Source organism: Lissotriton vulgaris, chromosome 10 (genome assembly GCF_964263255.1).
Source record: "Lissotriton vulgaris chromosome 10, aLisVul1.2, whole genome shotgun sequence".
Classification (NCBI taxonomy): domain Eukaryota; kingdom Metazoa; phylum Chordata; class Amphibia; order Caudata; family Salamandridae; genus Lissotriton; species Lissotriton vulgaris.
This window is the reverse complement of record NC_141698.1, coordinates 186,203,468-186,216,048: the sequence shown is the minus strand read 5'-3', so window position 1 is coordinate 186,216,048 and position 12,581 is coordinate 186,203,468.

The following is a 12,581-nucleotide window of genomic DNA, read 5'->3' as shown; positions in this document are numbered from 1 at the left end:
GGTATTAAGAGAAACTTCAACACCCCCTTTTAAGGGTCACCTATACTTGTACCAGCCCTTCACTTGTTAAACAGGTGTAAGATTATTCTTTTAACGTATGCAGAACTCTCACCACAGATAAAGGCTTCAATGGTGGCATCGTTTATAATCTTTTCCCCTACCAGTGTGCTTAAGGTGTTTCATTTGTCCTCCAGGACGCTATGTTTTTTCGAAAAAGGAGACCAGTTGGTTCAATTTCAGTGGGACAACATGGTTCTGGGTACTGGCTGACACACCATTGACTGCTGGTACAGAGATTTCATGATGTCCCCATGCCAGGTGGTATTAGCTTCACCAGTGTGGCAAAGCAAAGAAAAAATATCAAGTCTGGCTTTTCTTCTTCAAACCTGGTAATGACTTATTGAGCTTTGTATCTGGCACACAGATCCATATCACTCACCTGAGGCCGTATTATGAATACAGTGCACTTTCTCTGTTTGTGCCACGGTGCACCTTAAAACAGGTGCGCTGGGCGCAAACGGGGAAAGTGCGCCCTATTAAATTGAATGCACTGCCCCCAGAGCGGCTGCAAAGTCGTGCTGCTCTTGTGGCAGTGCATTCAAGTGAAATACGTGTTTCACAGTGCAGGCCAAAACCTGCTTGCACTTTGAAGCTGGGAGAGAGATCCCCTTGCAGGCAGGTGCAGTGAGCGGCTGCCTGATCCTGCAAGGGGATGTCTGGGACGCCCATAGGACCTACTCCCCCCCCCCCCTCCCCCCCCCCCCCCTCCCCCCCCCCCAGAGGGCTGCTATCAGGAGGCGTACTAACAGTGCGCCGCCTTGCACCAACTAATATGTTTTTTGCCTCTGGACCAACGTCTATAATACAATGCAAGCGCAGAAGCGAAGGGATTCCCTCATTTATATGGGGCCACACCCAGGGCTTTAAGTGGGATGAAAAAACTGGGGGGTCTATTAAAGGGGCGTGGCCAGTGTAATTAGGGGCGTGGCTTTAAATCACTTACGCAAAAAATCTGTGCTTAGCATAGTGTGCCGCCCGACTTGTATTTTGCTGTTTCCGTCATTGCATCCAGATATTTGATACAAGTAACATCATACCTACAATAAGTAAGTAATATTGGCTTTGTCAATGGTTATTACTTGCAGAAGATAAATAAGCTGCAACTATAACTTGTATATAATATTGACAAAGCTTCCAATTAAATCCTTGGTGACCCTACCACAGTGTTGCTGCTCCTGAGTTTCAGAAAGAAAAGGGAAATCCAGAAAGAATATGCCTCCTAAAGGATTTCCCTTCCCCCACAACGCTCTCCTGGCATGACGTCATGCTGTAACTTCTCTACTACTGAGAAGTGAGCAGTGTGAGCAGCGCACATCCATGTGCCTGGTGCTGTCTCGAAACGGGTCTCTATCAGGCTTTGTTTTGAGCCATGGCACTTTTTTCCAGACTGCAGTGACAGCAAACAGCGATCATTGCAGTGTGAGGGAAAAAACGGGCTGCCTGTGTCAGGGCTCAAAACAGAGCCCGATAGAGACCCGTTTCGAGGCCCCCTGAAAAAAACTGCCGGTGCTCAGACCCCTTGAGACCCGGCCCACTTAAAGCCCTGGCCACACCCCGATGCAAATGATGGAACACCCTCTTGGTGTTAGTGCTGGAACCATATATGCACCGGCGCTTTCTGTTTTACAGAAAGGGCCGCACAAGCGTCAGCGGCCCCTTTTGCAGTCCGGGGGTGGGCAAAGCAGGTGCTAACGCCCGCTGCACCCCTGGAGCACTTCCGTAATATGGCCCCTAGAGTGTTCCAGGAGTAGAGTTTCAGAATGCTTTAGTTTATTAAAAGTAATCCCTAAAACTGTAACATCTTGGGCCTGATTACGAGTGCCCCAGTGGTTATACAAAATGTATTGCACCAGTTTAAAACGGATATCACTGAGTATGGAATTGATCAGGTTTGAATAATTCCACCTATTATCAGAAGTAATGGGGGATGAAAATGAGGATTTTGGTGCAAAATCTGCATATCCCAGTCATTATCAGCCCCCCCCCCCCCCCCTATTGAACTCTGGCAGGTTTGAACTATTGAAATGTATCAGGAGTTGCTGATCACAGCCGGTAGGTACTGGGCTCAACAAGCTCTATAGAACAAGTCCCAGTCAGGCCTTTTGTCTCTTGTGGCTTAAAACCATGTTGTCCCGAGTTTAAAAGGGTTTCACTTAAATGCCTTGTCAGTCATCTTCACTTGCAAGCTCACTTGCAGGATGTTCGTACCTTTGATTTGAAGGAGTTTAATTTAAAATATTATTATTATGATTTCCATACGTGTGTTCAAAAGCATTCGGTCTAGTTCCCAAATCCAGGTATTTTCAGGAGCTACATGGCTGGAGATATGCTTTTCATAGGGAAAAAAATAAGATGTTCAAGTTCATATTTCTGCAGTACTTGTTCAAGGGTTTGTGCTCTAGACAATTCTCAGGAGTATGTGAAGGAAAATAAGGGTGCCCATGCCTACATTGGGTGGATTTATAAGACATTTAACTTGGAAAAAAAGGAAAACTTTGCGAATCCTATGCAGATATTTATGATTTTTCGATTTTCTGAGTCTGGAAATATGTTTTTTTGGAATTGGTAGTCAACCTCTTTTAATTGAAACTGATGTGGCAATTTATTAAACATACAGAGGGTGTACGAAATTCGTCTAACTACACAAAAGCAGAAAACAAGTACAGCATTTAGGGCCAGATGTAGGTAATCTCAATTTACCTATTAAATACCGAATTTTACAAATTCGGTATTTAAGAATAGGTAAATGGAATGTAGGTGATTTTTCTTTAAAAATTACTGAATCGGTAAGTTTAGGTATGTCTGCCACATCGCACTGTTGGAAAAGCAAAAAAAATGCTTTTTCAAAGGTTTTCATTATTTACCACCAACTTGTAGTTGGTGGTAAATAACCAATCCTTAACTGAGGAATGCACTAACTTGAGTGCTCCCTACATCCTGGATTCGGTAATTTACCAAATCGGTATGTTAAGAATTCAGTATTTTTCCGAATCTTTATATTACCGATTCGGTAAAATACCGAATCCTAAAAAATGCCACCTACATCTAAAAGCCCAATACCAGTCAGTAACGGACGAAATTCGGTAATTTCGGCCGTTACCGACCGGTATTGGGCGACCTACATCTGGCCCTTAGTGTTCTATTTTAGCACAAAAAGCATCCAGATGTGAGGAGCATTTTACACTTATACTAGCACCAAAAACACAAACACTGTGGATGACAGTCACTCACGATCTGGGAATTTGCTTTGCTCCTGCTGTATAAATTAGCATGAACTCAGCGTAATTATACAATGTGGTGTAATGGCGTGATTTCGAAATTACGCTGGTGTAGTTGAAATGTGACAGAGGCCTAATAGAGAGACATCTGAGAGGACCCCAATTTGCCTGAACTCCAGGGGAGGCTGGCAACTATGGGATGTGGAGGGATGGGGGTGGGGGTGGGCACGTGCATGCAAAAAAATATATATAAATAAGCAGATGCGTGCAAATAAAATTAAAATATAGAAAAAGCACTTACCTCACTACAGGACCTCGTTGCGACTGCAGTGCAGGCCCCCGCAACTCCCTTGACCAATCCTGGCGCTGCTTTTGCCAGCATGAGAGCAGCGTACGAAGGGAGGACCCGGCCTGTCTCAGCGCTCCACTATGCTCTGGAGACTTCAAAGTGCACATGTCTGGATGGCCGTTGCAAGTAAAAGTATTACAGACTCTTAATGGTGTGCAACTTTTCTGCTCTCTGCTTACCCAAATCCAAAATTCTTTGCCTGCCCTAAAACGCCTTAAATGGTAATTCGAGGTTTAGCATCTGACTCAGCCGGTGGCACGCCTTTGGTTTCGCATTAGAAAATTGTAAAAGCAGTTTGGACACACTGCAATCTATGCCCCAATAGATTTCTTAGTGCCTTTTCTTGTTGACGAGAAGACAGAAGGTTGTGTTGTTGGAATTGGTGATGCCGGGGACACCTTATTTAGAGCTCTGGGGTTAGATGTTTTTTTCCTCTGGAAGGAGGATAGAGGAGGCTCAAACACCCTTTCTGGTACATCCATCTAAGCCTTAAGCAGTGTTCAATCAAAGGAGATCAGACGTAAAAATCGCCCAGTTCTGTTAATCTTCTGATGCTAACCTTATTCCCATTGCAGAGGACATTTTTAAGGTCATAGTCTGGTACCAGTAAAACTAGAGACCATCTCTTCACCTCCTCGTAGTCCCTCCTCTTATTGGAGACCAACCGAATCCTAAATCATCAGTCTTAAGGGAAACAAAAGGATGGATGAGGTGATTCAAAGTACTTCGATTTAACTGTAGTAGACAGAAGTATCAGGTCTCCTTTCACTACTCGCAGGAGTGCCTTCCAGACTACCACTCATGCTGCAAACGATTCCTCACCAAATCTTTATCCACCCTGTACCAGCTAGATGACACTATACACCCTCCCTTCACACTGACCGCTCTCTCAACACTCACACCCTCCTCGTAACTCACACCGTGGCTCAGTGGTTAGAGGCGACAGACCCGGAAGCTGAGATCGGCCGTGGACCAGGGTTCGATTCCCCGCCTCGGCGGGTCTCGGGCTCAAAAATCCACGGAGTCGATAATTCTCGCTCCGGTGCCTACTCGACTCACGGGGTCACACTCTGCGACTCTGGGCAATAGCTTGCTTAATCTCCACTACGGCCCCTCGCGGCGGGATGCCTGGCTTTCTCCTTGTGGATACCCGGCCGGGGTATCTCACAGGGGAATACCAGGACGGGTTCCCTAAGCAAGCGCCTTGAGACCCCTGGGTTAAAGTGTTGCGCTATATAAATCGAAACACACACACACACACACACACACACACTGTAAGGTTTCCCTCTGGAGCCCCCACATCTAAATATGTTCTCCGCATATGTTCCACACACGCATGCATACCCTCCACATGCTCATGCATGCCCTTCATATGCCACACGTGTTCCTCGTCCTCAGTTTTTCCTCATACTCCACAAGGTCTCCACAAACCTCATCCCATCTCATGAAGATCCTTGGTTAGGAAAACCCCCATCGGCAGCCCACCTCACCACCTAGAAGCATACAGTGCATGCGATACTAAACCGTATTAAGAAATAAATTAATAAAGAAGTGCCACCTTAAGCAACAAGCGACCATGTAATTGGTCAGTGCTGTTCTTCACAACAACCATGCAACATGACGTTGGCACAGTGCGCCCGAGTCCCCTGTCGCAATGCACACTTTAAACATAAATAAAAAACAATGAATACATTACTTGTGGAAAGGGGTGGTAATGTTGTACTGTGAGTGGAAATAACTTTTGTCACATAGTGTTTATCACAGTAAGAACACTGTACAGTGAAACTGCATAAGCAAAGCACATTTGGTGCCCTCCTTGAAGACCCTCAATAAAAGCTGTATTGAGAGAAGATGCAGTCAACGCGTTCTTCAAGACTTGTGCTTATAATTGAGCTATTACAAAAAATACTTATCCTGTCTTTTGAAAATCAAGTTCAATTATGTATACTTATAGCAAGTGTGGGGACTGTTGCAAATACTACCTAATTAATTCCATTGTGCCAAGCAGCCAATCACAATGCAGACACGTATTAGACTACAGGGTACCCTTGTCACATGAGATGTCATGAGCTGTGTGCCTTCTTCTGGCCTCTGTGTTCATCTAACCAATGCCACAGGTATTGTACCAGTCCAAAGGAATGCTGTCATAAAAGATACTTAGGCAGAACATACCTTAAGGGCTTTGTTATTCCCCATTATCTTGTAATCAGGAGTAATTCCCCAACCTAGATTTATTGATTGCCACAGTATCAGTAATTTTAGGTTGCTAGGCTTTTGAGGTGATAGCCGAGCCACAATAATCAGCCATTTCCCACCAGGGTAGACTAGAATGCCTAATATGATGTATGTGTTTGCCTTGAGGATATTCCTTATAAGATGCATTGTAGTCTGGTTTTAGTTTTTGGCTGAGAAAACCTCTTTGTAGTCACTACCCCACCGACATTTTCAAATAAAGGTACTATTTTAAGACAAGCAAACAGGAAGATTTTCAGCTCTTCAAGCTAAATAGCTTTTTGCATATGGATTGCTCCACAGGCAATTCAAAAACACATTTTCAAGCATCATGTAGTAATTTGGGTCCCTAAGTCTGCTTTCTAACTTACCGTAAGAGAACTCTAGGGGCCAGATGTAGGTAGGCTTTTACCGGGTGGTAACGGCCGAATTCGGCCGTTACCACCCGGTAAAAGCAATTTGACATGTAGGTCCCTGTAATTTACAGACTCGGTAAATTTACCGATAGGTAAATTTACCGAGTATGTAAAATACCGAGTCGGTAACATTATGGATACCGGTAAATTGGTATGTAGGTGGGACTCTTCTGAGTCCCACAAGCAGTACAAAATCGGTATTTTACCATCAAATAATACTTGATGGTAAAATACCGTTTCAGGTGTGCATACACATGTGTGCATGCACACCTATGCCATATGACAGGCAGACCTGCCCTTAGGGCAGGTATGCCTGCCACATGGCACCCGAGCCTCTTTTGGGGGTGCCAGAGGGTGTCAAAGTGACACCCCCTGCTCCCTTGTGGCTATCGGTATTTACCGATGTGGTAAATACCGACCGGAAAATGCCCGTTCATTCCTATGGGCTTTAAAGCCCATAGGAATGCATGGGCATCAACTGGTCGGTATTTACCGCATCGGAAATTACCGACTGTTTCCGATTCGGTAATTGCACATCTGCAATTACCTACATCTCGGTATTTTTATTTTCCGACCTCTGAAATACCGAGTCGGTATGACTCGGTATTTAAGAGGTCGGAAAATAAAAATTACCTACATCTGGCCCTAGATCTTATGTGAACCATATCTTGGCACATTAGCATTCTCTTGCCTTGCCTACCGTATCAAACCTATCCTCCAGTGAACAAATTACTTTGTACCCTCGAAACATAGCTTTAAGGGGTTTCTGTCAGTAGTGTAACAAAACTAAGCTATAGTTAAAACATGCAGACAATCCACTGTAAGGTATAGTAGATAGGAATCATTTTGTCAAATATTGTGTTGCTGTATCGTTTCCATCATCCTCCGAAAGTTTTCTACAGCTGTGAAATCAGCCAATGCATACAACAGAAATCCCTCTTTTAAAAACACTGGCATTCGTCCTTTCTGTTTCTCTGTTATTGTGTTTGTTTTGCAACTGCTTACTGCTAGCCTTCACATACAGGATGCTGGTATATGATGGACCCCGCATGCTAACGCCCATAGAGCATTCCTGACATTCAGTCTCATCAACATGTACCTCTTTGATGGACAGCATAGCTTGGTATGTGACCATGTGTTTGACCACTTCCCCCATCAAGGCAGCTGGCAGTGCACTTGAACCACTCATTTAGAGTCTTGCATCAATGCAATGCAGATTTTAAGTGATGGCCGAATAGTATATCACATCACAAATAATCCCTAAAAGTTGTATGACCTTGGTACACATGCGTGGTGTTTGTGAGCAAGAGTACTGTAGGCTAACTGGACCCATTCTGGATGCCTATGGCATTGCCTAGCACAAAGTGGAGGGTGAGGACTGTGTTCCCAGTCAGTTGTATGACGGAACCCTGCATGCATTTACCCCGCATGCCTTTACAACGCAGTCACTACCCAGACTGCAGTGTTACCATGTGTTACTTTACCAGACAAGTTGTTACAACGACTTGCTTTAGGGGGCGCTAGACTATGGAATAGTATAAATTACTATTCAAGCACCAGTCTACACAACAGTAGGGAAGGTGTTGGACTTCAAAATCCAACACCAGTCCAACAACACACCCGCTACAGCCAGCCGTTGTGGACTTGCGAGTTGAAGTAACTCGTGGTAGCATCGTAGTTGGGGTAGTGACTGCATTGTAAAGGTTGGTCATTGTTGAGACTGTGATGTAACAGGTGTTTCCCTTCCCTGACAGGTTCCCTATAGGAAATGGCTGTTGTTATCAAAGTGCAGATTAACACACATGAATCTCAACTTGTGGGTAACAGTGAGATAAGGTTATTACTGCATCTCGTTATAACCCCCCAAAAGTAGTGCTAATTTAAAAGAGGGTCTACATGGCTACCGGGGAATTAAAAATTGGCCTGATTAAAGATGTTCAATCTTTTTTGCTATGGGCAGTTTTCTTCTCGGGTACTCAATATTCAACTTTCGGATAAAAAGTGTTAACCTTTATTCCACCTCAAAACAGAAACCCTACCTGAAAGGACCCCTACCTGAAAGGACATGCTTTATTTTAAGCTAATATAGAATTATATACATTGGGTTATAGGCATAGATATATACATGTATAAGTATAGGAATTTATCCTTTAATGTCTGAAAGTTCAAAATCCTATATTATATTTTTAAAAGCCTGAAGTGTAAGTGCATGTTAATATTCTACAAGTGAAGTTGTTCTCTCCCTTATTTTTTTATGATTTAAAGCGCACAATTCTTATTCTGTACACCTATCTGTCTTCGGCAGACTGTATTGCACAGATTGTTAATGTACAGGGTGTAGCCACTATTGTTTCTTTATATTAAATACCTCATTGATCCTAAGAATAAATTGCTATTTAAATCAATTCATTGCAACTCCGTGTCATTTTTGTTCTAATTAATATGCCAAGTGGTGTTTATTGGAGATGGTCTTTTTGTGAATGTACTTTTGCATAGAAAATGTACCCATTGTTAGCATAATCAGAGACTAGGCACTATATTGAGCATATAGCCACTAATTGTCCATTTGGTGTATTTTTTTGTAGGTCCTTACTTAAACTTGTGGACAAACTGCAATTTAATTACACCCATAATTGGCAGCCTATTTCTCCAAACATTTCCAACGTTGCTTGTGTGCAGTACTGTACTGCACACATACAAACTTGGAAAACTTTCAAGCTAAGTTTAAGCATAGTATTTTTTTACTGAAAGGGTAGCATTACAAAACCTATGCCAGACATCAGGCCCACAACCTTACACTGATGTGCAAGAGTGTGTGCGTGGCACAAGGGAGTCAAATGTGTGCCACCGCGGGGAGATAGAGCAACAGTGTCACATCTTAGTATAATGGTGCTGTTCTTCTCTCTCTTTCTCTCACTTTGCTGTGTTGTATCAAATCTTAGCAATTGGGCCCCATAACATCTTTCCACTTAGACTCCTACCTCTTCAGTTTTAATCATTCAATTTCCTTCATGTGGATGCTTCAGAATCTTATTTATTCAAACAATTAACAGTTGTTCATATATATATAGGCCTCAGAAAAGTGTCTTGCCACAATGTTCACATCAACTTTTTTAATGGCTCTATTATGTTCCAGTATGAGCTGTTTGAATTCAAAGTTGGTTCTGCCCAGCTGTAGTTTCACACACTGGTATTCCAAAACATATTTTACAATCCATATCCATACTAATATAATAAAGACAGAGCCCAAACCTTTTAGGTGGGTAATCTCAGTAACCACAGCACCAATCACAACACCCAATACAGCGTTGGAAAGGGCAGTTGCAGCAAAAGGACATAGGCTATGCAGACGCCCACCATAAACATTTAGAAGGTAATAGAACCGTGCCAGCAAAGTAGTCCCTTGTAGGCATGTCTGCGTTGTGCTGTGGGCGTGTGCTGGGGGCGTGACAAACGATGGGGGCGTGTGGTACGTTCCACCCTTCATGTCATGTCTCATATCGTGTGCTGTGGGCGTGTGCTGGGGGCGCGGCATTACGAAAACGTGTGGTACGTCCCGCCCTTCATGCCATGTCTCATATCCTGTGCTGGGGGCGTGGGCGTGTGCAGGGCGCAGTATTACGGAAAAAAAAGCGAGCGTACATTCCAGCTCCGGGTGTGCTTGCCAAGCGCTCCCAGTGCCGTGCACCTACTTTACTATATGTAGGTCAGGCATGGCGCTATACCCAAGGGACGGAAGTAGCGCAAACAGGGGCCATTGTGAAGGAAATCTAATCTCGCCTTTTCGTCCGGTGACGCCTGATGCGCACACTGGAGATTTACCACTTTTGTTGCGCACAGGCCTCGCGCGACTCACATCCGGAAACAAGGCCCGCCTCCACGGAAATAGCAAGAAAAGACCTATCCCTCCCCCGGTAAGTACATTGCTGGCACGGCGGGCCACATCTCCAGCAACATACTCATATTGTTTCACCACCCATTTGAAAAATGCACAGGTCTCTCTCATTGATGGCCAGCACCGAGATACACTTTTAGACACACCTCCCGGCCGAGGTTCTATGGAGGGCGCTCACATATTAGGATTTAGGCATTTGTTATGGTCATTTTTATTGGGCAATATTTCGTGTTCTGGGGGCGTGGCCAATGGGCGTGACAATCGTCCGGCAGCAATTCATACCCGGACAACGTCGGGACGGGCTGCTAGTGTCTCATAAGCAAGTGATATGTGATACTCTTATTTTGTTTTGCTTTTGTAGATTTCTGTATTAATCCAGTTCTGACAAGCCTTGCTGCTCATCCATTAATTGAAAATTAGTAGCCAAATGTGTGGATTTTTTTCTCTAAACGGCAGAGTAAAAACATGTCACGTAATGACCTAGATGTGCTATAGGTTGTATGTCAGAATATTGTTGAGAAAATATTTCCTGACGTAAGTATTGTATGCTAAATGCAGTTTACTAAAATATTGTCCTATTGAGTGTAGATATTCTATATAATTAACGGCAATGACATTCGATATGTGATACTGGATAGTTATGTCAGATAATTACTACATCATGTTTTGGTATCATAGCTTCCTTTATGTGATAGATGGATGCTTCAAGTCATCATTTTTGCAATGTACTTCAATGTATTTATGTATATGGTATTTCTACAGCTGTAATCTAGACAAAAGGAAGTGGAGCGCAGTACATGGTCCCGGGCTAGCTTAAAGTTGGCTAGCAATTATGAGAAGAATTTTAGGTATGGACAAATAATTCATTGTGATGTAGTGTTCTTTAAAGAGGTGACTCTTCAACTCTTTCCTAAATTGGATCAGCGTTGGGGTGGTCATGATGATACAGGGATATTGTTCCAGATCCTTGGTGCATAGATGGAAAAGACCCGTTGTCTTGTTTTTTCTTTTTTATACTTCTTAATCTGTAGTGTGAAGGTGTCCTGGCTGAAGGTGTGTCAAGAATCACCAGACAGGGTGAGCTTGTCTGCAAGATAGGCAGGTGTTCTCGTTGTGATGGCTTTGTAAATGATGCAGCTAGTTTTGAAGATGGTGCAGGTTGGCAAGGGGGGCTGGGGATTCCATCAGGATGGGGTGTTCAGGTCATATTTCTTCAGGCCCTGGATGAGGCGCGCTGCGGTATGTAGGATGCCCCTACGGAGTGCCAATGTGGAGTCTCGGACCATAGAGTTGGGCATAACCAACATCCAGATCTGAGAGTACAAGGAGTTGAATGTCAGTTCTGATGTCACGTTCTGGAAGAAATGGTTTGACTTTCTGTAAAATAGATTTTTTTTTTTAAACAGATTTTATTGGCATTTATCATTCAGCACAAGACAATTACATTATCCTTTTGAGCAGTAAACATCCACAGTTCCCCCTGCAGGATTAGTCGCAATATGCTCAGGTGCTGCCCTTCCCAGCTTCCACTTAACCTTCGACTGACTACCACATTTGGCGATGGTTGCCAAATTGAATTCTCGACAATATTAACAGTCTAACAGTACCTCCCCTCCGCCCTCCCCTGCTGCTGCCGACCTCCTTGCCACTTCCATTCTCGCTGCGGATATGGTGTGGGTCCCAGTCTTGCTCGCCATACCTTTGTGCCTTGTTCAGAGAGCACGCCATGGTCTTTGTTTTTTTGTTGCTTGTTTTTGACAATATGTCACTTGAAGGAGAGGTTGGTGTCCAAGGTGAATCCAAGATATTTGGCATACAGTGAGAGCCATAGTTCATGCTATTGAGCCAGTTTTGGACTGTATCTTGTTTGTTGTTCCTGACAAATAATGAAATAAATTCTGTCTTGTGTGGGTTGATCTTCAGGTGTGCACTGGACATCGAGGTTAGTGTTTGAGGCATTGGATGTCTACTCTAAAGCAGAGGAGACTTTCAAATTGATTGTGTGTCATCACCATATTGGTGAATCTTAATGCTGTTATCTGTGAGTAGCCGAAAAAATATGACTGAGAAGCAGGAAAAGGTTCAAGCATTACTACATCTAATGATTACATAATTTAATCATTGATACAACTCGAAAAATATGAGATTCTTCTTTTATTGAATCCATCCAAGTATTTACATTTTATTCATATCGGACGTGAGCTAATGTAAGGTGTAGTACATAAAACATTCAAATCCTCCTATATACAAAAACGTTACAAAATAGTGCAGAACATTACAAATGAAGTCATACAAAACCAAATTATATCCCTCTAAAACACACTCCTATCTTCCACACATATACTTATTGGGGGCTGTGCATAAAATTCCTGCACAATCACTCTAACTGATAGTCTCTGGGGTCCGTATGT